The sequence below is a fragment of the Euprymna scolopes genome, chromosome 2, assembly GCF_053919585.1.
Source record: "Euprymna scolopes isolate OS-2025 chromosome 2, ASM5391958v1, whole genome shotgun sequence".
NCBI classification, from domain to species: domain Eukaryota; kingdom Metazoa; phylum Mollusca; class Cephalopoda; order Sepiida; family Sepiolidae; genus Euprymna; species Euprymna scolopes.
Window position 1 is genome coordinate 117,508,593 of NC_136483.1, and position 27,703 is coordinate 117,536,295.

The following is a 27,703-nucleotide window of genomic DNA, read 5'->3' on the forward strand; positions in this document are numbered from 1 at the left end:
TTTAATAAATAAAAAATACCTCTCGTTAAAAAAAGAGGAGATAACCCCTTTCACTGCTTAGGAAAGCGAAAATACAAAGCAACTGTTTATATAGCTAAAAAACAATAGTACTTGTATTTAAAAGCGATAAAAATCGTGCATTAAATTTGATAAGTGTTGTGGCTCAATAATAAAACTCTTAGATTGGAGATTATGTAGCTATGAGTTTGATCCCTTTGCCAAGGAGTGTAGCCATGATACCCAAAAATGCATGTTCATGGATAAACTTTTATGCACGTAAAATTTTTTTAAATGTGAAAATGTTTGAATACATATATAGCTAATGATTTGGTAGCTGTATGTCTGAATCCGAATTATACTATAACTATCTTCTAATGCTAAATTCAATTTACAAAATTATTTCAGACTAATGTATTTTAAATGTTCAATTCAAGAACGGGATACTGCAATATCTATTCTGTTGTAATGAGATCATCCTTTTAAGCATTACTGCCTCCCTTGGAGGAAGTGGGTCATCATAGTGCATGTTTGAGTGTCAGATGATGTGGTCTCAGCTCTTGGTTTCATTTTTTTCTCACTTTCCAGTCAAAAGTGTTATTTTTAGGAATTGGTCGAATTAGGCAGGTAATGCATGAATTTACATCCAAATTTTATGTAGATTACAGTGGAAGTATTTTTAATGAAAAAGTGGCCAAAAAAATTGAGTTTTAGGGACTTCATTATAAATTATATTAGCAAGACTCAATGTTTACCTAGGGCTAAGGTGTAATATATTTGGTTAATTGGCAGCTGGTTAATTTTCATGCATCTAAAACTAAGCTTCTCTCTTTCAATCATCAACGCTCTGACTTCCATCTGGTCCCAATTGAAATGAATGGATCTTGTCTTGGTGAAGCACCATGATTTAACAGGCTGATGGGACTGACCTTTACTCCTGATCTGAAATGGAGCACATACATTAAATCCATTTCCAAGATCACCGGAAAAATGATTGGATAATTCTATTACTCCAGTAGATATCTCACTGTCAGTGATATCCAAAAGCCAAGTATGTCCTAGGATGGAGTACTGTTGCCAAATCTGAGCAGGAGTTTCTCAGAGTACTTTATCCTGCTTTGAAGGAGTTCAAAATCGGCTTTAAAACCTGGTAGGTGATGTCTTTTCCTCTTCCTTGCAACTTCTTTTCCACAGAAGAGACATTGTGAGCCTGTCTATGCTCTATTATTTTCGTGGCAAGTGCTCATCTGAACTTCAATCCTGCCAAACTTTCACAAAACACGCTTGTCTAGCTACAACTAATATCAACAATTTCCATCAGTCTTTATCTCTGCCTAAATCTAAATGCAGATTCCATGAAGAAAGCTTGTTTTCTAGAACTGCTTGCCTGTCGAACTCTATTCTGCTGGTCTGCTTTCTAGCTGATTACAATATAGTTATCCAAGTTTATGTTAAATAATCAAATTATACTCAGTTTCCATCACTAATAACTACTATGCTACTGTGCCAGTTACCACCGCCCAGTCATTAACCCTTATCCCTGAGTGGCCCTCATGCCTTGATAAGTAGTGATCCCCTTATAAAAATAGAATTAAAATTTTTGTAAAACTTCTTTCTCCCTTCCCCCAAGTTTCCTCTTTTCTCCTTTACTCAACCCAGTTCTCTCTCTCTCTGAACATACACACAGCACGTAGATAATTTGTTTGTATAGATTTTCGAGAAATGAGTCTGTATAAACCAATTAACTCCTTGATGAAAAAAAAAAAATCAGTTACTCTCCCGACGAAATCTGCATTAGCTTAGGATCAAAGAATGAATAATTTTTAAAAAAATTTTTATCCCAGGCAATGCTGATCAAGAAAATATCAACTTTGTATGTCTGGCTAAAACTATATGATGACAAAATAATACCCACAAATATATAAGCAGCTGCCCTTTATATAATAATCAGAATAATTGGACGGACAGATTTTAACAATACTTAAATGCTTCATTCATTTAATCAACTCAAATGCATTAAAAATGCCCAAAATAGATTTGATCTGACATGAGAAGAAATATAAAGTAGTATAAAAGACTGATTGATCACATTTATGGTACTTTTTTAAAAAAATAAATCCTTAAAATGAGGTTGAAATGCATGAAATCAAACGACATAACTTGCATATGAAGATCAATATAAAAAATATTAAAACTTGAAAAAAAGCCGTTTACTTTTATCTACCGTTTTATTGACAAACTAGCAAATATATGCTTCCTCTGGTCAAATGTTATTGCTAGACTGTTATTTGTTTCTTGCAATTTTCTCCGTTTTTACTAATTATCCAAATGAATCTGATGAATCGGAAATTTGAATTTAATTAGAAAACCTTATAATACATAACAAAACACTTTAAGTTGTCAATTGGAGATCTAAGGAAGCTATCAAGTGTCTTTCGAAGACTTCAAATTTTGAATTTCTTCCAACCATCTTCAGCAAATTAGTCAATTGGGACTTCAAGGTTATCATTATCATTGTATTGAGCAATTCCGCTATCACTCTCGGTATTATCGCCAATGCTGACGAGCCATAAAACTGTTGCTTCTAATTAGTTTTTTTTTTTTTTTTTTCTCCGCACAGAACTAACTGCCGAGGCTCTTTGCTTCAATGTATTATGAGTTATTGTTTTCTCATTAAGACATGGTCAACTTCTTTTGGACTTGTCTGGTAGCAACATAGATGGTGTTGTGTTATATCCTTGGTTGATGAAACCCCACTTATCTGCAGATTCTGACAGTTTCATGTCCTCACTGAGATTGCTGTATTCAGTGGTAAATGAGCCTTTCGAGCAACTGGTATGGGTTTTTTTGTTTTGGGGGGTTTTTTTTTTAGTAAGCATTTCTTTTTATTGCTCTGAGAAAAAAGATGATAGCAGGTGTAGTTATAAGGTTATTCAATGAATTGATTGAGGTCATTGCAATATTTTAGTGAATTGACATGTGATGCATTTCAACAAATATCCTTTCATTCTTTATCATCTAATATTTTCGCTCCAATAATCACCACAATGCCACATTTATTCTATGGACTACTTTAAAACATCTCCAATGATTTCAAACTTTACTTACAAAAACTCTATCTACTTATATATAAAAGTCACTTTGTCTGTGTGAATTCGTGCTCTATGGACTCCGAAACAGCTGGGCAGATTTGTATAAAATTTAACACAAACATATTTTGTTTCTGGAAGTTTTCTTAGATAGGTTTTTATTGGAATGCCTCTGATAAGAATCTATAATTGATAAATCGAAAAATCTGATTAAAGAAAGAACAGTCCAATTTTGAACAGTTAAAACTTCTCAAATTCACTTGTGATGTTAAGGTGTTATCACTGCACAAGCAGAAAGAGTAAGCATATAAAATCAACAGTAGGTTCTTTAATAGGATAGGGGCGCGTGCAAAATGAATGTTTTAGAACAAAATTGAAGTATGATACTTGACTTGTACATTTTGAACTTTAATTCAAGCCATTATATAAAATAGTTTTTATAAAACTAACACAGTAGATTCTCCACAGTGCAATATAGACTATAAACTATTATGGTGGGAAAGCATGTGAAGTTCCTCCCGGTGCACTGCAGTGGGTCTCAAACTAGAGCATGCAATCAGTCAATTTAATTTAAAAATGGACAATTTCACTGATTTCAATGACAATAAAAGTATTGGGAGTGTGAAACATTCATTTATCCTCATTTAATCCCGAACAACGTCGAGTCTCTCTGTTAATATTTTATATTTATAATTTCATGAAAAATGGAATAGAACAAAAAATCATCCAAAAAGAAAAATAAAAGAAAATTTTATCCCAACCTAAAAGTCTATGAATATATTTTTAGATTCTTTATAAAAGACCTAGTCTATCTGTTCGCCTGTCATGCTTAAGTTTGCAGTAGAGCATTTTCAGCACTGGTTGTAATGGACATTAAGAAATATTCGTTTTTATTTTTAAGGTTCTTGATTTAATTTATTTTTCATTTTTTGTAACTTGATGAGTGGCGAGCTGTCATGACTTTAAAAGTAACCAAAAACTAATTAACGTTTCTTTCTTTCTTTTAATTTTTTTTTTATATATATATATATATATATATATATATATATATATATTTAGAGGATGACGCATTGTATGTTAACGAGGGGGGGGCATAACTGGAACCTTCCTTCCACCAACCCGTTCCTGTACAAGCATTTCTTTAAAAAAAAAAAGTCGACTTTACATCCTTCTTGCATCTTGAAGTGGCTCAGCAGTCAATCAGTTGGGGTATCACGATTAAGTTTAAAAAAAAAAATTTTTCTACTTCAAATCAACGAGATGTAATAATCTATGAATTCGTATGCCCCTATAAATCTGCCCCCAAAGTGGGGAGTTGTGTAGCGAGATGTTTGTTCACCTTACATTTAAATTTCTACATGTTGGTACAGTAAGGAGCAGGGAGAGAATTCTAGAGGCAAGTAGTTCAAGGAAAGAATTTTTATATAGTAGAAAGTCTTCTGGAGACCTATGATGAAAACGGTGTGATTTTGTTTGTTGGTATTTACATTGAGGATGCACAAGTACAGCAATTTGTTGAAGCATATTCATTAAAGTATTCCTGTGCTTGTTTTTAAGAAACAAGCACAGGAATTCAATATTGCAGCAATGGGACAGAGGGTGTGGCTTGGGAAGGTTGTTATAAGCTGTGGCATTAGTGGTTGGTAAGGTTTTTTTTTTTTTTTTTTTTTTGTAATTGTTAAAGAAAAGGAGGGTTTAGCATTTTCTTTGGTCTATCATGGTTTAGTTTGAAATAGCAAACAGATATACACATAGTGTAAACAATCATATTTTGCTGCTGCTGATTACATCTATTTCTTATTATTTGGATTCTCCAGACTGCTGTTCACATCTTGAGTGTTATTTTCACAACAATTCGGTCAATGTAACCTTTGACCTTCTTCAGGTGTATTTTATCAAACTCCAGGAATCGGCACTAAATTTTGAACCAAAACCGTTCATGTATTCCACAGGGTAGCAAGTTCTCATTCAGTCAGCTAGGATTGGTTAGAAGTTCTAAGCAATTCACAATGGTATTTTGAATACCACCTGCACTGAGGATTGAACCTTCAATCGCCATTACGACCTAACTCAGATTTTTTATGAACACACCTGTGTGCTTGACACTGATGGTCAGTAGGCAAATCTTCTAGACCTTTTCCTTACAACTCGCCCTGAGCTATGTTCATCCTCCATTCTCTCCCACTAGGATCTTCTGATCACTGGGTTGTTTTAGTTAAGATAAAAACAAAATGTAATATGTCCTCTGATGTACCTCTCCACCATATCGATATTCTATGGCTGACTGGGATAGCTTCTGTACATTTATATCAGATATACCTCTGTGTTCCATATTTAAAAAGGATGTTTCCTATATATCAGATCTGACGGAATGGTTCATTGTTGGTATAGACCGCTTCATACCCTTCAATAAATTCCAGTAAAATTCTAACAGCCAGTCATGTTTCTCTCCAGAATGTACTGCTGCCATTGTGAACAGAAATCACTTTTTCCATTGCTTTCAATGTAATAGATGTACTGAGACTAAAGCTGCCTTCAGTAACCGTTGTAAAAGAGTTATAAAGAACACAAGAGTTGTATGCTCAGTCCATCAAGTCCAAAGTAGCTGAACAGTAGCTTGGTTCCCACCAGTTTTAGCGAATAACAAACAGGGTCCTGAACAGAAGTGTTCATGTTTTGACAAGCTTCTGGATTTGACCTTTACTCCTGATCTAAAATGGAACATGTACATCAAATCTATTGGGGAGGTCGTTGAGAAAATGATGGGATCATTCTACCGTTCTGGTAGATATCTCTGATGCAGTTCTCTACCTGTATAAGAGCTAAGTACATCCTGGGATGGAGTATTGTTGCCACATTTGAGTAGGAGTCGCTAGAAGACCCTATCCTGCACTGACAGTTCAAAATAGACATGGTAGCCTAGTAGAGGATTACTTTTTCTCTTCCCTGCAACCTCTTTCCCACAGAAAAGACTTTGTGCGCCTGTCTCTGCTCTATCGTTATTTTCATGGCAAGTGCTCGTCTGAGCTCCAATCTATAGTTCCTCCTTGCCAAACTTTCACAAAAAGACACTTGTTTAGCTGAAACCACTATTAATAATTTCCACCACTTTTTATCTGTGCCTAAACCTAAACGTAGATTCCACGAACAAACTTTCTTTCTTAAAACTGCACGCCTGTGAAACTTCTGTTTGCCTGCTTTCCAACTGACTACAATACGGTCGTCTTCAAATCAAATGTAAACAAGTTCTTGATGAGCCATCCCCTTAAGTAATCCCATTTACCAAATTTCCACTACTAACGATTAGTACGATATTGTCCCATTGTTAACCCTTATCATCGAGGGGCCCCCAAGCCTTGATAAGTGCTGACTTCTTTGTAAAAAAAAACGATTTAATGAAAAAGGTTTTACATTAAAAATGATGAACTTAAAATGACTTCCGATCACATTTATACATGTGAACGTTTACATGAACTAACAACTTAAATCACCTTGAAATAATAAAAACAAAGTAAACTCTATATTGAATGCAATAACAAAGTTTAAATATGTAGTGTAGTTTATTTTTTTACATAATTTTTTGTTGGTGGCCATGATATTCGCAATAAAAATAAATCAACACCCCACCCCATCTGCTCATGTTTTAAATTACAAAAGAAAACTCGATTCATATTTAAAACAAAGTTTTGTCTAAAAAGACAAAACTTTGTTTTAAATCAAAAATGTAAGAATTATTTTTTATTTATTCAAACTATATTCATATCAAAACGCTTTTTAAAACTAGATTTATGTTAACAACCAATGCATTTGCATATTATTTTAAATTGCAAAAAAAAAAAGGTTTATATTTTTATTTAAAAAAAAAGATGACTATTTTCATACACAATAAATTTTCTCAACATTTGGAATATATCAAATGACATGATTGTAATTTTTTTGTTGTTCATCAAATTATCAAAACGTAAAGTGAAAATTGTTTTGTTTTTCTTAATATAAAGCTAAAGCTAGATTACTGTCCTGAAATTATTTGGTAGTATGAAAACTTTTTTAAATTCACCTTGAAATTTCTGCATCCGTGCTCAATCCTTTATTGCTAGTTTGTTAGTTAACATCCTCTTTTATTCTTTCTCGGCAAATTAATCACTCCGGGAGAAGAAAACGCAACTAGAACTAAGTTTGTAGAGGAAAAAAAAAGACCTCATCACACTCACTCCACAAGTCCCGGGGTATGTACGTGTGTGTGTGGGGGGGGGGGAGGCATTCATAACGAAAATGTACATGAGAAAGATGGCAGCTTTCAGCAAAGTGATTTCAATTTTATCTCTCTTCCCTCACACAGACGGCGTTTTCTTTAATAAAATCAGCAAGTGTATGCGTCATCCAGATGCAAATATTTATTATTTTCTGAATGGTAATTCATATTTTATAATGTATACACAAAAGTGTCGCTTATGTATAACAATAAAATGGAGTTTATTTTTGTTTTTAAAATCATTAAATAAATTAGTCTTTTTTTTTTTTTCTATTGTTTGTTATTTTTTTTTTCCAATTAGGTTTTTTCTTTTTTTTCCCATTTAGATTTTTTTTTCTCCTTTTGATTTAAAAAAAAAATTGTTTATTTTATTTTTTTTTTATAGTTTGGTTTTTATTGTTTTTTTTTGTTTGTTTTTTTTTACGTTTTGGTCATTTTACTATTCTATATTTTTAATCTCATCCTTTTTTTCGTTACTTTTGTGCTCATCCATATTTTATAATGTATCCTTTTTTGTTTTCTATTAACTTCTGAATCCAACACCATAAATTCTTTCTGTTTCTAACAAGTCTATATGAATATCTTTCAAGGATATTCATTTTCAACAAATCGTCTCCATTTCAAACAGTTTTATTCAGATAATTTCCTTCCAAACATTTTGATTTGCAAATCAAATAAAAGCAGGAAGTATTTTCCATAATGTTAGATCATAAATAAATCTTACAGCCTTTGAAGTAAGGAATACAATACCGACTTATTGGCAATAGCAACCATGCTAACTTTAAACAACATAAATCATACACTAGCAACTCGTCCCAGGACGGGTAGAATTAACCCTCTTCTCCCAAACTGCATAAATTTCAAAGATTAAAATCAATATATAATAATATTAAACCTTGTGTCTAAAATCCATTTTCTAATTTGAATAAAAAAACCATTACATAACTTTGATTCTAGAAAATTTGAAACTAAGCTTACGGGTCTTAAAAGAAATAGAAATTTAGGGAATTTTAATTGGTATTTAATGACTATATGAACAAAATTCAATGCAAATCGGTTATGTATGAATTTTAAAATGAGAGGTTTGTGCACATATTCCCCTAAAACCCCTTTACAATACTCCAATGAAACTGAAATTTGATGTCTAATATCTATTACAATTAAAAAAACAAAATCGGATATATCTGAATTTTCACACCATTTATCTCTTATATTAAATTAAATGTAGCCCACATTTGGAACCTTTATGCATAGCAGATGTACTCCAAAGTTCATAATTATCGGTTAATTAGTCTAGGAGTTAATCCTGTTACATGCAAATGTCTAAGCATACCTAATTTATATCAGTCTATTTTATTAGTGTATATTTATTTAGATGTGTGTTTATATAGCAATAACTTAACACATTAAAACAAACAATACTCACTAATAAAAACGCTATTTAAATGAAATTAAAAAAATAAACATAAAAATCCCCTTAAACAATAATAGACACCTCTTTATGATGATTATCTGTTATAGAGGAACTAAAAAACGCCCAAAATAAAACCGGCAACACTTGCCACTGAATGGTGCTGAAGATTCAGTCTGGCAAGATAGTTTCTACCCTAGAAAACCCCATGAATGAACCTATGAAACCCGGGTACATCATACAAACACTATAATATATAGCTTTTCAATATCTTGTAGAACTTACGATCGTGCACGTTGTTTTTCAACTATTTTATGATATATGTTCTCTCTCTCATATATATATATATATATATATATATATATATATATGCCTCTGTGTAGCTAACTTGCCATGGATATATTTTTATATTATTACTATTAATTTGTACTCATGTATTGAACACTATTAAAGTAAATATATCGCCTTGTATTCTGTGCGTATATACATGAGATAATAAAATTATAATATATATGTCATCCACAGACAAATCTTTTCATTGTATTGGCTTGAAGCTAGATAAGCAAGCTGAGATTGAAATTCTACCATTAACCTGATAGTTGGTGCTTCTAATTCCTATGCTATCGTCTGGCACCTGATGAATATTAGTGAAGTTTCGATGTAGACTCAATGTAAACATTGTCAATTGTCAGAGAGCTTGAGTACATGCATATATTTCCATAGATTACCAAGAAAGTCATTTCTATCCGCACTTCTGAGACCTAAATCCACTTTTGAAAATGTATTCTCTGACCTTTTTTTTTTTTAATTATTTTTCCTTGATCTTTATTGCAACGACATGTCTTAAGTGTTTCACGCCAAAAATAAATGGAGAAAACTGAGTGTATCAGAAAAAAAAATATTAATAGAAAAGTTTGTTTTATCCCGAAATTCAAAAAGTTTATATAGTTTTAGCACATTTGGTGTTAACTAATAAATAATGGGCATTCATGCTTCAAGATCAAAACTCTATATTTCTATTTTGTTATCTTTTATTTTAGAAATGAAAAAATAAGATGTTATCTTGGCTGTTCATAGAGGTTCTACATGAACATGGATTCCATGATATTATTGTAAAAATCCTTGATGAAATAAAATATAAATATTGGATTCTTTTGAAAGTTTTACTAGAGAGTTGTCTGATTTTGTTGTAAACCAGAATTTGTTTTGTAATTGAAATTTGAATGGCATCAGGAAATTTCTGGATAAATTTAAATCTAATTGAAACTAATTTGAATTTCCTCATAATTAGGTAATAATAGTCAGGTCTTTGCTTAAAACATTTTTTATTTATACATTTTTTTTTCTCCCTAGGACCATTTCCACCGTACTATGCATTTTTTTTTTCGTTTATCAGAAAGAGACTAACATTGAACAGTGATATCTTTGTAAATATTGTCTGTTTTGTGATCACTAATAAAAAAAAATTTTGATCTCACCATTCCATCCAAGTCTGCAAAGTCGTGAGTTGGAATTTTTCGTTGGAATCCAACTTGTAAGCATTCTAGGAATCGGATTTTTAAGTCTGAAAAAAATAAAATAAATAAAATAAAAATAAACATTTTGAATATTGGAAGACTTAAAGTAGTTGGAGTCGGATGTTTCTTAATTCTAGAAGTCAGTTGGGCCTTAAATTTTCAATCTCTGCAATCATAACTTTAACCGTAGAATGTATTAAAAAAAAAACCTGACCTGCAGAATTCCTATGAACTCTATTCAGTGACTCATTAAAATTCCATTGGCATCATTGATAAAATGTTTTATTAATGTTTCATAGAGCACATTAACATAATGAAGATGTTGTACTCATAAATATTATATGGTTCATTTGATATGAAACAAAAATAATCTTAATATGAACTAAAATTTTTAGCGTCCAATTATTCACTTATGCTAGTGCAGGATGAAACCCATCCTCTCCAAAAAAAATCACCATCCTTTCTGTAATCCAACTATATTTGGTATAAATACATTTTAGTTTATGCTTGACTTATTCACCAAGTTTTGCTCATGAATGTTCAACAGTTTTTGATTGTTATTTAATGTGTACCTCTGCATTGCAAGTACCTAGATAGATATTCAGTATTCTTCATTACTCCAACACGTTCCTTGATTTTGGTCTCTTCGGTTCAGAAATCGTCTGGGGATTTTTTTGATAGACATTATCTTTGCAATAACACCATAGACAGAAATTTGGAAGCGGGTTATAATCTTCAAGTTTTTGGATTTGATTAAAGTACTCCTCCTTTGACAAGTCTTCAAAAAGCTATATACTGCTAGAAAGATCAGCCAGAAGATAGTGGGGAAGTTCTGTCACATTCATCCTATACACCAGACTTTGTTCCATCTGACTACAGTCTATTCCAATCAATATCAGAAGTTAAATCATTATTTTAATATGATGCACAATCTTTTCTGCATTTAAGTGACTGATCTGTATGTATTTTTCCTAAGCCAACAGCTCACCACTAGTAAAAATGAATACCCACTACTTCGAGTGGCCAGTAACATTATTATGTAATATCCACAAAAAACAAATATTTTAGTGAAATACAATTTTCAAAAACGCATTTGTGAAGTGGGGTGGGGCTGAAACAATAAAATTGAACCCAAAATCACAAATTGTGATTGAACTCCGATTTTATTGGTATACACATTTGAATTTTTACTTATTTTTATTCATTGCTGGGGGAGGTGGGTTATGTCATGTATCTTTATGGGTTCTTTTTTAAGGTAATTTTATATCACCCATCAGTTCATCTAAAATAAAAAGAAAAAGCTTCTGGAATCGATACATCTTGTTTTACATGTGTCTAAGTATCTCTATAAGAGTCTGTCCGTCACTCTGTCACTCTGTCACACCTGAATTTGAAATAGCAATTTTGAATGCGTCCGCACATCTCTTTAACTCTCTAACAAGCATTCTTTGTCAATTAAGTTTGAAATCGTATTTTCATCTCTAACATGCTCAAATTGAATGGACACGTCTCAAGAATACATATCTTGTTATTCGTCCTCTCGTTTTTCTCAACTGAATATTTCAACTTATTTTGTGGGTTAATTGCCCAACTTGAACGATTCGCAGACATTTTTCATAAATATGAGAAATCAATGCAATTCAACCTGCTTAGGAGTTTTTGTTTTTAATTTCGACAAGAAAAATTGATACCTGCAAATCAAAATGGCCAAAAATGTCAATATCTACGAAAACCAATAGAATCACTTCGTCTAAGTTCAAATCCTATCAGATCTGTTTTATCTTGTTTTTTTTTTTCTTTAAGTTTCGTTCTGGTGAAGTTAAAGATATATACTGAAGCTCTATGCATTGAGCAATATTGAAATACATACATGAAAATATCCTTACAATTTCCTTTAATATATTTTGGATACACGCAAGAATGTTTTTAGACATGTCCATGACTCATTATAAAACTTTGGTTTCTTGGGCTTAAATTTAAAAGAGCATTTTCTTCTCATTTTTTTTTTATGGAAATCACTCCAGACAAAGCATGAAGCCACTCGATGTAGACATCTAAAAAAAAAAAAAAAAATTTTTTTTTGTAATACTATTTTATTGTCTAAAACCAACGAACGATATGTGCAAGATCGATAGATTCAGACCCAGAAAACTGTAATTCTTCCTCATTTGTCAGAAAAATCGCTTCTGGAATGTGAGGATTAAAAGAGAAAATAAGGGAAGCAAAATTTCTGAGGCTGCCGGAAGTAAGCCTAAGGCTCACTTTCTACTATGCTTTCTTTACTTTATTTTTATTGCTCAACATGTGGATTGAATAGATGAACTGTAACCCTACATTAATCACATGTGTGTTCCAAACATGGTTAATATTTATTTTTGTATAAGGGTGTATAAACACCCCTATACAAAAATGTTTATAGTGCTATTCATTCTTTTTTATCAGTTAACATTCGTGTTTGCTTAAGTATTTTGGTTATTAAATAAACTGTTCATTTCTAATCGATTTCAGCAAATTTCATATTTAATCCATAAACAATTTGTTTCGATTACTACTATCAAGAAGTGCGAGGAGCTAACACTCCCACAATATATTTTTAGTCTTTACTTTGAATTTTTTTATTCTTAAATTTCTCGTACTCTCACAATATATTTTTTTCTCTTTACTTTGAAAAGTTTTTATTTTTAAATTTCAAAGTAAAGACTTGATTATAACATATTTTTATTAAAAATAAAACCATTCTTAAAAGGAAGTATTTAAAAGTAAAGACTAGTCTTTTTTATGTAAAGTTTTAAAATTAAACAAGAATTTATGTAATTATTAATCAGAAAGGATTTTTCCTCAATATAACACCGGCAAGACTTGCAAGAAAGCGGAAGTCAAAAAGAAATTGTTTTAGTAAAAATAACCAAACATGTCAATAACAGTAATTAAGGGGTGACTCTACGCTCCCTAGAGCTCCCAAACTAGGGCCTTATCAACTGATGCATTTGAAGATCATAACTTGTACTGATATATAAAAGGAATAAATAAGGCGATAAATAAATGAATATATTAAATAAAAATGAATAACTAAAAATCTAGTGGTGGAACTTAAATATATACAAATATTACAAGAGTGACCGTCGGGTAATGATATGATGAAATCTATGATTGAAACATGATTGCATTTGTATCATATTAGATTAATATCTGAATAAATGTCATATTGTTCCAAGAAGATAAGGGGCAACACATTAGAAATAAGTTCACAAAAACATATAAATACGGAGCCTTGATTTTCTGAATGGGACTGCATAACAAAGAGTGATAATAAAAAAAAATGCTATTTTGGATTGCTACCAGGAGGTATCGGTTGATTTGTTTTATAGCAAATATAATTTAATATTGAAAAAAAAAAAAATCAATATATAATTGTAAAAGATGAATTGAACATAAGTTGGTGTTTTAACTATAACTAGCATTACTAACAGTTTTAGTGTATCATAAACATAAACAGTTTTAGTGTATGTTAAACATCTTTTTTATTTAATGCATATAATCAATATAAAAAAAAAAGCGGAAAGATTTTAAGAGCATGGATTCTTTTTTTTTTTTCTCCCCATTAACAAAATGCAGCATACTCTTAAAATGGAACAGTATTCATTTCTTATCCTAGCCCAAAGTCGATATTTCCAGACATACCAACTGATCCGGATCAATGCGAACCATCAGCTTGTTGACATACTTTCAGATAAGCTGAAGTTCACTACAGTTTAAGAAAGCTTGCTTAGATTTTTTTTTTTCAGTTTTGTTGCTGCACAGACAATCAGACATATGCGTGATACTTGAACCGAATTTTATGCCATTGATGGGTAGTATGTGTTCTGGATCAATCATCAGATGAGAGCAATTAAAATTGTTGAGATTTCTCAAACTCGGTGCTCAATTCTGAGAGCAGATCTCTTCAATTTACCATCCTGATTCGATTTGTATCAGAAACTTTCACTAAATCCCTGTGTAGTTCCTTTTTAGATTGTGAAAAGTCATTGACCTAGGAAGCTTTCTGAGTACAGCTAAGCTTTTAGCAAAGAATTGCAATTCACCTCTCTATCTTTAACAATTCTCAATCGAAGGGTCGAGGATGAGGGCAGGAGCTATTCTTTACCAAAGAGCCCCACACAAACTCCTATCAGTTTTTAATTCAGGAAAGCCAGACTTTCAGTAAGTCATTGACTTGCCAAATTGGGCTTCCCTGAACTACGTTCATGGACATTAAATATAAACTTGTCTTCCTTCCCCCTCACGTCCAAAAATGCTTGAACAGAAGGTTCTAAAAGTTCATTCATTTACTTGTATGATAAATACTCAACCAGCTTTATAGAATAAGTTAAGATAACAAGGAAATAAAAAATTTACAATTCAAACGGGAATACAATATTTAGGGATAGGGAAACCTCTTTAGAAGAGGGGAATAAAGATACATTATACAAAGAAGAAATTTTTAAAGATAATATTGCATTTGTGGAGAGATCAAAGGGAAAACAGGAAAAGGCTATAAAGGGTTGTTGTAGCATGGGTTGATTTAGGCCCATTTTTTTTTTTTTTTTTTTTTTTTTTTTTTCGAATAATTGTAATTCCAGATCAATCCTGGATTAATCCAATTGCCAAATTCCATTTGATTCAGGAACTGGATAACTTTCGGATTACAATCCGATTGTTATCCTGTGTAATCCACAGTGATCTCACTCAGACAGAATTTTCATTGATTCAGTGTGACGTCACAACCAAAATTTAAACCGCTGTCCAGACAAGATTTGCAAGGATCTGATGGACCGAAATATCTTGATGAAGTAGTAGCATTGCAGTACAGTACAAAATATATCTCCAAAAATAAAAGCAAAATCATACAAAAACTGCTAAATTGTGCAACGGGTAAAACCAAACAGAAAAACTATGTAAAAAAAAAAAATAAAATAAATAAATGAATTTATTGTACTTAAGGAGTCAGATAAAAAATTCCAACTCCAACTCCTAGTACTCTTAGAAATCCAACTCCTGCTAAAACCTTTGACTCACTCCGACTCCGACTGTCTTTGAGGATTGACAGTATGCATGGAGAGAAATGAGAATGTAATGCGAATCTTAGACAGGCTTAGTTCTGATGACCTCAGATGGGAAGTTTAAGAAAAACGTGAGAATAAGTGATAGAAATCGACTTGAGATAAAAACCTGGTTAGAGATAGGTTAGTTTGGAAATCTTTTTTTTTTTTTTTTTTTTTTTCAACTGTCCAATGCAAGCAAACATGTAAAACAGGCATAAAATTGAATATGATAAGATGCAAATTGTTCTGAATCGATATTTTCATTTTTGCAGTAAAGCTTTTCGCAGTATATCTTTTCGCAGGTTTAATTCAACTTGCAACTGGTTCGATAAGATCCATGTCAAATCTGTGTTTAGCAAAGTTATGGGTCTGTAATTATACATAGTTTCTCTCCAGCATGCCTGTCTTGCTCCTTCACTGTGGTGACTTGATCATGAGGAAAAGATCTGATCAAACCAATGATTGAATATGCCTGACAGCTTCAAGAATAATTAGTAAACCATTTAAGTTATGGTGACTTGTTGAAGCCAAGGTGTTTCTATACAGTTAAAATCTATTCCGTAATCCTACAATCACAACTAGCTGCTATAGCTATATTAAGTCTGAAAAGGCCAAACAGTTGTTACATTAGTGTTTCCAGCATCTGGACAGTTGAGTGAAGTGCTCTTTGAACTGCTCCCAAATCTATCCAAACTAAGATGGTCTCTTCCTTACACTCATCTGCATTAAAATTCACAGTTTTTTTAATTACCTTTAACTACTTGGCCATGATACTGCTCACAAGCTTCTTATTAAAGGTTAGGGAATCCTCCTCCACAAGCCATTACACTAGCCAGTTTATCTTTTAAATGTTTCTTCATCTTAGTCTTGTCTAGTAGGAAAACATCTAATCTTTGTTTTTAGAAAAACTCATCACTTACTCCTGGTAATCATCTTAAATCAAAGAGGCTATTCAGCTTCCAGTATCTAGCTAGTTTTAGGCTTAATTGCAACCAGGTGATAATCAATTTATAGTCCAATTGCCCTAACCAATGGAATGTAGGATTCTAGTTAAAATTTACATCACTTCATCTAACTAGCATCCTATCCAAATAATTATATGGATAGGAAGGCATTGCTATTGGTCCATGTCCACATCTTCCATCTAAAGTCATCAAGGCAAAATCTATTGACAAGATTGCATTATGCCAGACTGCTCTCGTACCTATTTGACCCCCTAATCCTTTCAACCTTATGGGATCAAAGATGGCATTCCAATCCTCCATTAAAACTGTACTTTGGATTCATGACGACCACTTTCGACTGTCAAAAACAATGTTGTACACATGAACCAAAATAACCCAAAACTCACATTCTTTTTATAGTGATCTCAGCCACAACCAGTCTGCTTTCATATCCATATAGATTACAGGGTCGTGCAGCTAAATTGGGACTAACATAACTTTTTGTAAATTTCAAAGGCAAATAATGATAAAACGTAATTTTAACTTATATTTATTTCTTCTTTATTGTCTACAGAACAAAATCATTCGATGTGAGCATCCTTTGCGTCAATAATTTGGGAGATTCTTGAGCAAAACCGTGAACAACTCCTTTTTACATCCTCGGGGTCAAGATTACGAAATGTCCAACAAATGGTGGCCTTCAAAGAGTTGACACTTGGATGTGAAGTTACATTAGACTCTCCCTCAATGACGCCAAACAGCCAATAGTCACAAACATTCAGATCTGGGGAGCTGCTGGGCCAAATATCCTTCGGGACCATCAAAGGAAGATTCTCCTTCAGGAAATCCTGAACTTTCTTTGCTCCATGAGCGGGCGCAGAGTCTTGAACGAGCATCACTTTGAAGGGGTCGTAGTTCCTACGTATCCAAGGCATCAAAACATCTTTCAGAATTTTCAAGTACTTCGCTGTGTTGATTTTAAGGCCCGCTTCGATGAAATGAGGAGGCATCACCTTACCATCACTTGCGACGGCTGCAAAAACCATCACAGAGGCGGGATTTTTGCTCTGCATCACAGGAGGGCCTTCTGAAGGATCGGAGGCAATTACCCGAGTGTTCTGGCGATTTGCAACCTCATCAACAACGAAGTTTTTCTCGTCAACAAAAACGCGGACATGTCCTCCTTTGTGTTTCAGATAGTTCAGAAGCTTTGGGCATCTTTCAGCTCTTAGAGCTTTTGTGCGGGTAGTTAAAAGGTTATGGACTCTCCTTACGTATGACTTCATACCAAGGTCTTCCTTGACTGCCCTGCTGATGGTGCTACAACTCACTCTGCGCTTTTGTGCCAGTTTTGACATCGACTGACTTGGGTCTGCCTTCAACGTCCTTTTCAGCCCAGCAAGGAATGTTTTGGTTCTCTTTTGAACACTGCGGGGGCTGTGTCGACTTCTCTGAACCTTACCCTCGGCATCAAAAGCAGCAACAACTCGATAAACAGTCGATTTCGCATAACCTGTGCTCTTAATAATGTCCGAAACAGAGTTCCCGGCGTGTCTCATTTCACATATCGTCGTTCTTCGTGCTAATTCCGCCATATTTGAGCGAAGTATGCCAGATCTTGATCTGAAATATTAAAGCAAAGGGTTTTATAGATTGTCTGCAAAAAAAAAATTTAGTCATAGGTTAGAAATTACGGAAGATATGTGCTGTTAAATTTAGTCCCAATTTATCTGCACGACCCTGTATATTCACCATTTCAGACTTTTCACAAATAAAGAGACCCCTCTATCCTGGGGATTCCAATATTCTGAGAAGGCATCAAAGTCTCCAGGCAACTCTCGACAATCTCCAGATGAAATGTAGTGTATTTCTTTGATTAGTTACATTTATTCCAAAAGGCAAGAGATCTTTCTAAATTTGAATAATTTTAAGATTTTATGCCACCCGCATTTAAATTAGCGAGGCCATGATCATTGAGCATACTTGGTGTTATATGTATGCCTAAAGTCCCTTCAGATTAGGATGATGCATGGCTTGTCTCAGGCAGCATCTCCAACATCAAGAGGCCAGTAAGCATACGTTTTAAAGCTCTATAAAAAGGAGAAACGCTGGGGAAGTTTTACTTTGATCTTCAGAAGTTCAGCTGAGACAACTATCAGTTGCCTCAATAACTTGATGGTCTGAAAAATGAATTAACAAAAAGAAAGCATTCGAATTTGTTTCAAAGTGGGATATTCATTAGTAGAAACTATCAGGTATGATTTGTTACTATAGAAGTGGTGGTTAAATATTCCAAATGATAAGCTTATCAAAGAGCCTCTGACAGCTAAATCCAGCTCTTGTTCTTCTCTTGATAATCTCGCAACTTGAAAGTATGTTTGGTTGCCGTCTATGCTATAGGTCATGCAGATCTGTAGCTAGTGTAAAAAGTCACCAGTGTAGTTCTGAATAAGAAAGAGGTAACAATAGAGAAGTGTAATAAGACAACAATCATTTGGGAAAATGCAGTGAATTTTCACGTGTGTGTATATTATTAGAGTATGTGTTTTGTTTGTTTAAGATACCTGTCTCTTGCATAAATGTTATATCTCTATCTCTACTCTTATATAAGTGTGTGTGAGAGAGAGAAAGTTCCTTTCTTATAGGCTCAATCCTTTTAGAACCTATCTTTTGCAAATTTATACAAAGCTAATTTATATGTCTGGCAGTGTTTTTAGATATGTTTTGTACAGAAATTCAGTATCAAAACAAAAAATCCAATCTTAAAATTAGTCTTTTCTCTCTTATAGATAAAAAAAAAATTTACAGGGGAATATATTATGTTATATCGTCCAAGGAAAATAATAAAATTTCAGTAACGCATTTCTTCTTTTAAAATAAATAAAAAAAATGACACCTGGAGATATAGCTCATTCAACTACAGATCAAATGATCCTCTGTTCAAGCCTGGATGTACCTCACCATTTTATTTAAATTTTTCCTTATGAGTTCAATTTACGATAAAGAAGAGGTAGCATTTAAAATCGCTGCAAATGATTTCATTTGTATATTTAAAAAATTAAACATTAATCAAAAATAACTTTTCCTGGGCATTCATTGTCAAGCTCAAATATCAGCTGACATGATATTGTTAACAAACCCAGATGAAATTTGATGAACGACATTTTTGAGGGAATCAGTCCACTGGGCAAATTATTGCTCGTAATAATGATCAATAGCAAATTGATTATGTATGCAATCTGCATAAATTAAAATATCACGTTTAAACGTATTATACGATCAGGCAATGCTGGGCGTCCAGTTAGTAAGTAGATAATTATCTACAGGACTAGAATATAGAGAATCTTCAAATAGAAAAATGATCCTGGCAGTATTTGAATCTATACATAAGAACAGAAACGACAGCCTCATCTTGACAACTGAAAAATCTTATCATTAGCAAAGGTTAAAATAATACCGATGTGCTCGTCTCGCCTCTCCTGTGGATCATATAAAAAAGTGCATTTTACTCTAAATCTATTGAAATTGAAATCCATTATTTACTTAAATTCGTTTTGTTTGTACGGTGTGTGGATAAAATATGAACGATCTCATTTGCAACTCCTGCAAAGTAGAGATGCTGAAAGATGACGATGTATCAGCAAAGCGATGGGACACGTATTTCAGCCAAGCATGATGTAGATTATTTATGCGCTCACTCTAAAAAGTGGCGTGACTCGCTCTTGAATTGAATGTGTTGAAGAATTGATTGATAGCTTTAATAATTGATCAATCCTGTGAGTCACCTTGTTCTCATGATATGGGTTTGTTTGTTGCATTTTTTTCCCCTTTTTGTACTTGGACATAAACATATATTTAACATTTCTAACAAAAAAGTGAATTCTGGAAGTCTCTTACCTGGAAAAATTGTATTATTCAAACTACTGTTCTCTTTATAAAAGTGTTATATTCGAAATTCTTGTGTTCAACATAAGATTCTGTTTAAATTCAATAGCTTCCAAAGGTTGACAATACTCACCTGACAGAAGGCGGAGATTACATCGATTGCAATGTTGTGACAATAATATTCAAGATGAGAACAGAATTCCAAGTTATCAATTGTTATCTAAAGAAAAAACCCAACAAAGCTGAAACTTTGTTCTTTATATTATTATTATTATTATTATTTTTATTATTATTATTATTATTATTATTATTATTATTATTATTATTATTATTTTTATTATTATTATTATTATTTTTATTATTATTATTATTATTTTTCAAAGTTAGTTTAATCAAAATGTTTCTGATATTCCATTCTCTACCAAAAATCCCCTACCAGTTAGTTTGTTTCAATGACTAAAATCAAAACAAACGAAAAGGAAAATAATTTCTGATAATATATCGGAAATGTTTATTTAATAGTAGCAAAAAACTAGTTTCTTCACTGTTTATTATTATTGTTTCTTATTTAGTTTTAAAAAGAAATGTAAGTTAATTATTAGAATTTTTCTATCCAATCGATGTCATTACAGTATCTTTACTCAGACGAACTTTGGTTATTCAGCCAGTGAGTATGAATGATGTCTTGTTCAATTTAAGTATTTTGGGTAACAGTAAGAGAACTGAGTGAGAGTAAACTCTCTTCCACCCTTTCTCTAAATTTGACTAATGAAAAACAGTATCGAACGAGATTAATCATAAAATTTAATTAAAATTGGAAATTAGTTTGGGTTTTGTTTTTTGTTTTTTTTTGGGGGGGGGTAGATTACTTAACTATTTGCTCTCTACCTGACTAATGAAAAACACTTATGTTATTAAAGCTAGTGCACTTAATGAAATAAGGAAAAGAAAATCATCTTTACTTTGTATATAATAATCATCCATAGACTGTTTCGCACTATCACAGCTCTTCAGTGTTAGTTAACTGAAATCGAGATTGGATTTGTACAAAAAGGACCTCCAAGACATAGGGTCTCACAGAGATGGAATGAAATTGCTGAGAAGTGTATCAAAGAAAATTAAAAATGGTGTGATGGGAACATTAGTGGGTAAGGATGTATTTGGTGGTAAAGAGAACAGCAAGAAGAACGGGCTACTTTTTTTATTTTATTATTTTTTTTGGGGGGGTATATATTACAAAAGGATGATCAGAAGAAGGAAGTATTAAGGATGACTAATCAGATGGCAAATAGAAATATGAATATTGTTAGCGAATTCAAAATGACGATGATATGCTCTAGAAAAAAAAAACGGGATGGTTGGAAATACTATTATAAACTTGTTGAATACTGATGTTTTTATGTGAATGAGAAAATTTTGAAGTTTCAGAAACAATCTCTGAGTCGACTATAAGAATTGGGAAAGAAATTATATGGAAAACTGTAAGATGAAAAAGATTTGACTGCAAGATCCTCAGGTGTTGCTGCCGAAATGTTGCAGGTGAAATGGGTACTGAGATGATCCGACTTTACAAATCAGATCATAAAAGAAGCAGCTGTTCTTAAAGATTGGAATCTTAGAATTGAAGACTTTATAAGAGTAAAAGAGGAACTCTGGATGAATGAAAGCAAGAGAATAATTGAGTAACAAATAAGAAGTCATATAAACATAGAAGAAAATGCAGTTTGGTCTTATATTTTCGTGAGGTATCACTAATAATATATTTATCATGCGACAGATGTAAGAAAAGTATTTTGCTTTTCATGGATTTTGGGAAAGGATGGAGGGCTTTGCATAAATTATGGCCAAGTGAGTGGATGTTGAAGGCTGTTCAAGCAATATACATAAAGTTTTTGTTAGAATTAGCAGCACATTTACTGACAGTTTTGATGTTAAAGTGGAGATACATCAAAGTATATCTGTACTAAGTTTGTTGCTTTTCTTGTTCCCTAATTTGTGTTGTATATCAAGAGGATGGTAAGGGCAGATCTTGCATAGCTGTGTCATCACAGGCAAGAAAGAAAATAAACTCTTGCTCTTTTTTGTTGACTTGAAACTGAAAAATCATGCGAAATGATAGGAGCTAGAAAGTCAGCATCCTCATCCAGCTTGTGTACTTAGGGGAATGGATAAATCATATCGTGTGTCAGAAAAAAAAAATTAAGATTCTGTACTATATGACTGGTAATTTGTACAACCCAAAAAACATGCGACACAAAATAAAGTTGGTCAGCTTTTTTCGTAAACAAATGGCAATACAACCTTTATTTGTATCCTGGAATATTCTCCCAGCTTTGTTTGTTTTTGTATTCATATTTGTAGAAAGTTGTATCTTATTTAATAATGTGCTATTAAAGACCTGATTTCCATGAATCATTCAACCCAATTCCTGTTTTCTGTTGCCTGCCAAAGCAATTTCCAACCTAGCCTTCACATAAACTCCTAACCTCCACCACTCCACCAATTAATCCTCTCCGTTCCTCTCTTACCCTCTTCCCAATTTATTTTCTGTTTTGAACAACTCATCCCTTAAAAATATTTTTTTTCCTCTAATTCCCTTAGGACGATTGAAATAAGTAGAGCATTCCTTTCTTGCAGAATTTCATGTTCCTAGGTTTAATAGCATACAAGTAGTTAATGCATACAGATGTACTTCTTTCCTATTTATACTTCCATGAATTTCTCTGTACAACCCTAAGCGGAAAACAGAAAAAAACAAAAATAAAACGAACAAAATGTTGCAGATCTCTTGCTCAAAAGAATCCATATTGGATACAAATCAAGAACTCAACCCTCGTAGTTTGCAGTCACGTGGTTGCCTGTTGACTTGCAGCACGTCATTTAAATTACAATTATTGTGGCTGCAATTTAGTGATGGGGCACACATAATCAGAGAGCAAACATTTAAATAGTTCAAAGCAATGAAAAGTTTGAAAGTAGATTACAGAACTGAAGTTATCTACTTATATATAAAAGGCACTTTGTGTGTATGTGAGTTCGTTTCCTATGAACTCCGAAGCGGGTGGACCGTTTTTTATATGGAAGTGTTCTTGTATAGGTTTTATATCAGAATGTATCTGAGTATCGATGATCGAAAAAATCTGATTAAAAAAGGAACAGTTAAACTTTGAAGTTAACATCCTTATACAGCTTTTTGAGCCTGTCATAGTCAGCTATACTAATGAGCCACAGTAACAATGAAACTCGTGTCTACACACACACACACACACACACACACATACACACATACACAAACACATTTTGTGTATTAGATATGAAACGATTCTGAGAAAAAGTTTAGCAAACATTTGTGAAATAAACCATGCTGTCTATTTCAGCTTAAATTTGGACAAAGGTGTGAAACACTTCCAGAAACGGTTTGAGAGAGAGAGAGAAACAAAGATTAAATGCAAAAAATGCGATGTTTTTGTCTGTTTGTCTTTCTTAATCCCAGATTAAGAATTAGCAATTGGCAACAATTATGGTTAACGTTTAGAGATTAAAAGAATAAAAGTATGAATATAAATCCTTGGTGTTTATCTTTTTGTGCAAGACTAATTTTTTTCTTTTTAAAATTTTTTTTTAATGGGAAAGAAACAAATATTTTACTGCATCATTAGCGACAAGAAATGTAAGGCTAAATCACATTGAGACCCAAGTTCTCATTAAATCACCAAAGTTGAGCAACATTGAGTTATAACCAGTACTTTTATGGATTACCATTCGCAAAATACATACTATTGTAAGCACAACTTACACCCAGGTGGATAAATAGGTACCAACTTTGCTTGGAATCTGGCTACATACTAGTGTCTTATCATGGGTGGTAATTCAATAAATATGCTAAAACTAAAACTTGACCCAAGCATAGGTTCTTAAAAGAGCTTTAATTTTTTTAATAGCTAAAAAGAAAATATCTATAATAGTATTTAGAACTGAAAATATCAATGTCTATCATCTGCGCTTTGAAGAGTTGATATAGAATATATGTTATGGTATAGAATCATGTAAAATGTATAGATATATGTTCAGAGCAATTCGATAAATGTGCAAATCAGACTCACCATATAAGCATTGATACATTGTTGGCAAGGCTCAAAGTATGAACTCCTGTCAATCAGTTGGTTGTGTTGGTTTGGCCAGGTTGATGAGTGATTCTTGGATGAGAAAATGTAAAGACCTTGAGGACAGAGGAAAGTTGGACAACTTAAGAAAATTTAGATGCAAAGAAGGCAGTGGAATTTGAATAGAATCAATCCTCAAGACCGCTAAACTTGAGACTGAGATTGCAGGTTGTTAAAAAAAACTCCTGACCAAAGAAAATAAAACTAAGAAATTGAAACATTTTTCTTGAAAATGTCTCAAAAGTATTTTAAACAGTATTTAAATAAAAAGGAAATACTAATAAATTTAAAAAAAAAAAAACTTTAATACAAATTGTATTAAAAAAATATTCAATTTAGAAAGAACATTTACACATACAAGATTAAAAATGAATGATTGCACCTCTATCCCCTCTTTCTTTCTATTTGTCATTCTCTCTCCTTTTTCTGTCTCTAGCCACGTTTATCTGATAGATAATTAGGTAGCCTAATCTAAGATTAAGCTTGGTCTCTATTTTAATTGACTTAAATGCTTACTGTAGTTTTCATTGTGTATTTATCGATTTGTCTAATTCCTCTGCAAATATTTGAAAAGCCAGTGGAGCTCATTTTCATCAAAATTTATGACCCGATAAAAGATGGGGCAGCAGAGATAATGCATTCCAATTGCATTAGAAGTATGGAGTAGAAGTCCATAGAAATTTAGTCAATCCAACTGAAATGATACAGAACCTGGACACACTGAATATTAAAGTCAACTAATTTACTCTGCAAATCAATTTCTCCACATGGAGGGTTAGTTTATATAAATAATAGACACTTCTCATTAACTGTATTTGGATTCGTTGGACTACTGTTCTCATCTTGAGTGTTATTTTTATAACTTTTCGGCTGATTTAATTTTCGACCTTAAGGTGTATCTTGTCGAACTGTGACATATATGTTTAATGGACAAAGTACTTGGTAAAATTCAGTTGTAAATGACACTTTCTGGGTGTCAATTATTCAATCTTCAGTGCAGGCAACACTGAAAATATAATTGTGAATTACTTTGGACTTCTGCACAATCATGGCTGACTGAATGAGTAGCTACCCCCATAGGTTGAATAAAGGTTTTTGTATAAAATTCCATGCAGATTCCCGAGTTAGGTAAGATACAACTGAAGGTCAGAGGTTACATTTGCTGAAATGTAGTGAAACTAACACTCAAGATGAAAACAATAGGGCAAAGAATCCAAATAACATGACTTCTCATTAACCTTTCCTTTTCTAGTCAGTCCCATGGACTCCTGTTATATTTCCCATTTACACACCAGTGCTATAGAGTTAGTAAAACAACACTCTACTCAGACCTTTTAAAATTTCAGTAATCTAACTTGAAATGTGTTTTTTTTTTTTCAACTAGCAATATTATGTACATCGTAATAGTTGTAGCTATCCGGTGTTGCACAGGATGCAGTGAAAAAATCATTATAGTTTTTAGTCTTTATTTATTTGCACATTTTTAAACTTAAGGTACAATACTCCCATTATATTCTTCAATATAATGATTTTTATTTTTTATTTATTTATTTATTTTTTTAAATGTTTCCTACTACCAGTCATGTGGCTTGGACTTTGTAATTAAAAAAATAAAATTGTAGCAACGAACGTTATATTATCAATAACTAGGTACAGCAATAACAAATGAAAATTGGTTAATCGGAAGCAAAGTTTGATTTGTCAACTCAAATGCTGTTTGCTTGGAAAGTTGGGCAAGATAATTTATGCAACCTGTTTTTTTGTTTTTTTTTCACTTTCTAAAACAGAGACAAGTCTCTGAACTAAAATTCACAGAAACAAAAATATCAATATTTTTAATTTATTTAAAAAATTTTTTAATTTTGTTCACTCCAAACCAAGCATATTACCACATAAGGGGCTACTGTGAAAGGAGTCAGATTAATAAGTAGCAACCTGGTGGAGACTTGGCCAACAAGATGCTTGTTCACATTACATTTTTTAAATGCGTGTTGGTATGATTTGCAGGGGGGGGGGCAAAGAGGGAATTTCAAAGTCTGCTTGAAGAAAGTTGTTAGAGTAGAAAATCTGGCATTTAGCGACCTGTACAGAGTAGGGGTATTATTTTTGCTGCTAGTTGGGTGGATTGGAGGTATTTATATTGGCGGGTACAAGGTCTATTGGAGTACATTCTGTGAAGGTACTTGTAAAACAAGCAGAGGGATACAACGCTGCGGTGGTATAGGTTGTCTTTTGGTTTTAAGATTAGGGAAAGATTTTACTATTTTATTTTCTTCATGTATCACTTTTTGATTTTTTATTTGATTTTTGATTGAACTAGACGAGTTGTGATCCATTGAGTTAACATTAATATGTTGTACGTTAGTGTATATAGTTATGTTCTTAACAGATTGTGAAGATAAATCGATATTGAAAGTTGCCGTCAGCTTTCAATTAACGATATTTTAAGATCCCAAAAATAGTTTCAAACGCTGCTATTAAAACAATTTCTTCTAACATTCTTATATCGAGTTATCATAACGGAAAATAATTAATTTCCATAAACACAATTTTCGTAACATAAGATAAAAAATAAGTTGATTGTTCAACACTAAAACTGTGTCTGAAGAAGACCGCTCAAATCTTTAAAATTATTGCCTACTAATGTTTACAATTTGAAACTGTCACGTGACTCAAACAAGTCAGTGAGACAACAACACGAAGATAATTGTGAACAAATGTCGAGAAAATAAGTATAAAAAGTTAGTATTCGGTGCAGATACCAAATCAATATTCAACCACAGCTGATGAAAACGAATTTCATTATAACTTACCTGTTATTGTTGTTTGATGTTCAAATTTTATTCGTTGTATGCATGTGGATACGGTTAAGGGTATTTTCATATGTTTGCCATTAACATTTACTGAAATGTCAGATGGGGAGGTAAGATGATCATTGATTTTTCAAAGCCATTTAGTTCCAGATGTTTTACTTTGAATCAAATTTTAATGATTTTATTTTTATTTATTCTGGGAAGATGAGAAGCAGCTGGTCAACATTGAACTGTCAAATTCTATACTGGAGATACATTTATTTTTAGCTAGAAAAAACTTCTAAAGCAATCTATAATTCACTGTTTATTATGTTTTTTTGCGAAGTAATAACTACTTATCTATCCTATTAATAAAATTCTAAATGTTTGTGTGTGTGTGTGTGTGTGTGTGTGTGTGTGTGTGTACTAATACAACTTTCGAATGGATGCACCGAATCGAAAAATTCTTTTTTCCCCTGAAAGGTGGGAGTCTCTAGATTGTCCTTATCTATATATGGTTCGTAATGAACAACGCCGAGTCGCACAAAAAGCCCGAAATAAGGGTTTTTGGA

At 32.6% G+C, this 27,703-nt stretch overlaps 1 protein-coding gene across 2 annotated transcripts in view; it reads left to right on the plus strand.

The window, feature by feature from the left end:
* LOC145294803 (beta-hexosaminidase subunit beta-like) overlaps positions 1–27,703 on the plus strand; it is a 215,620-nt gene that overhangs the window by 108,199 nt on the left and 79,718 nt on the right. The window lies entirely within an intron of this gene.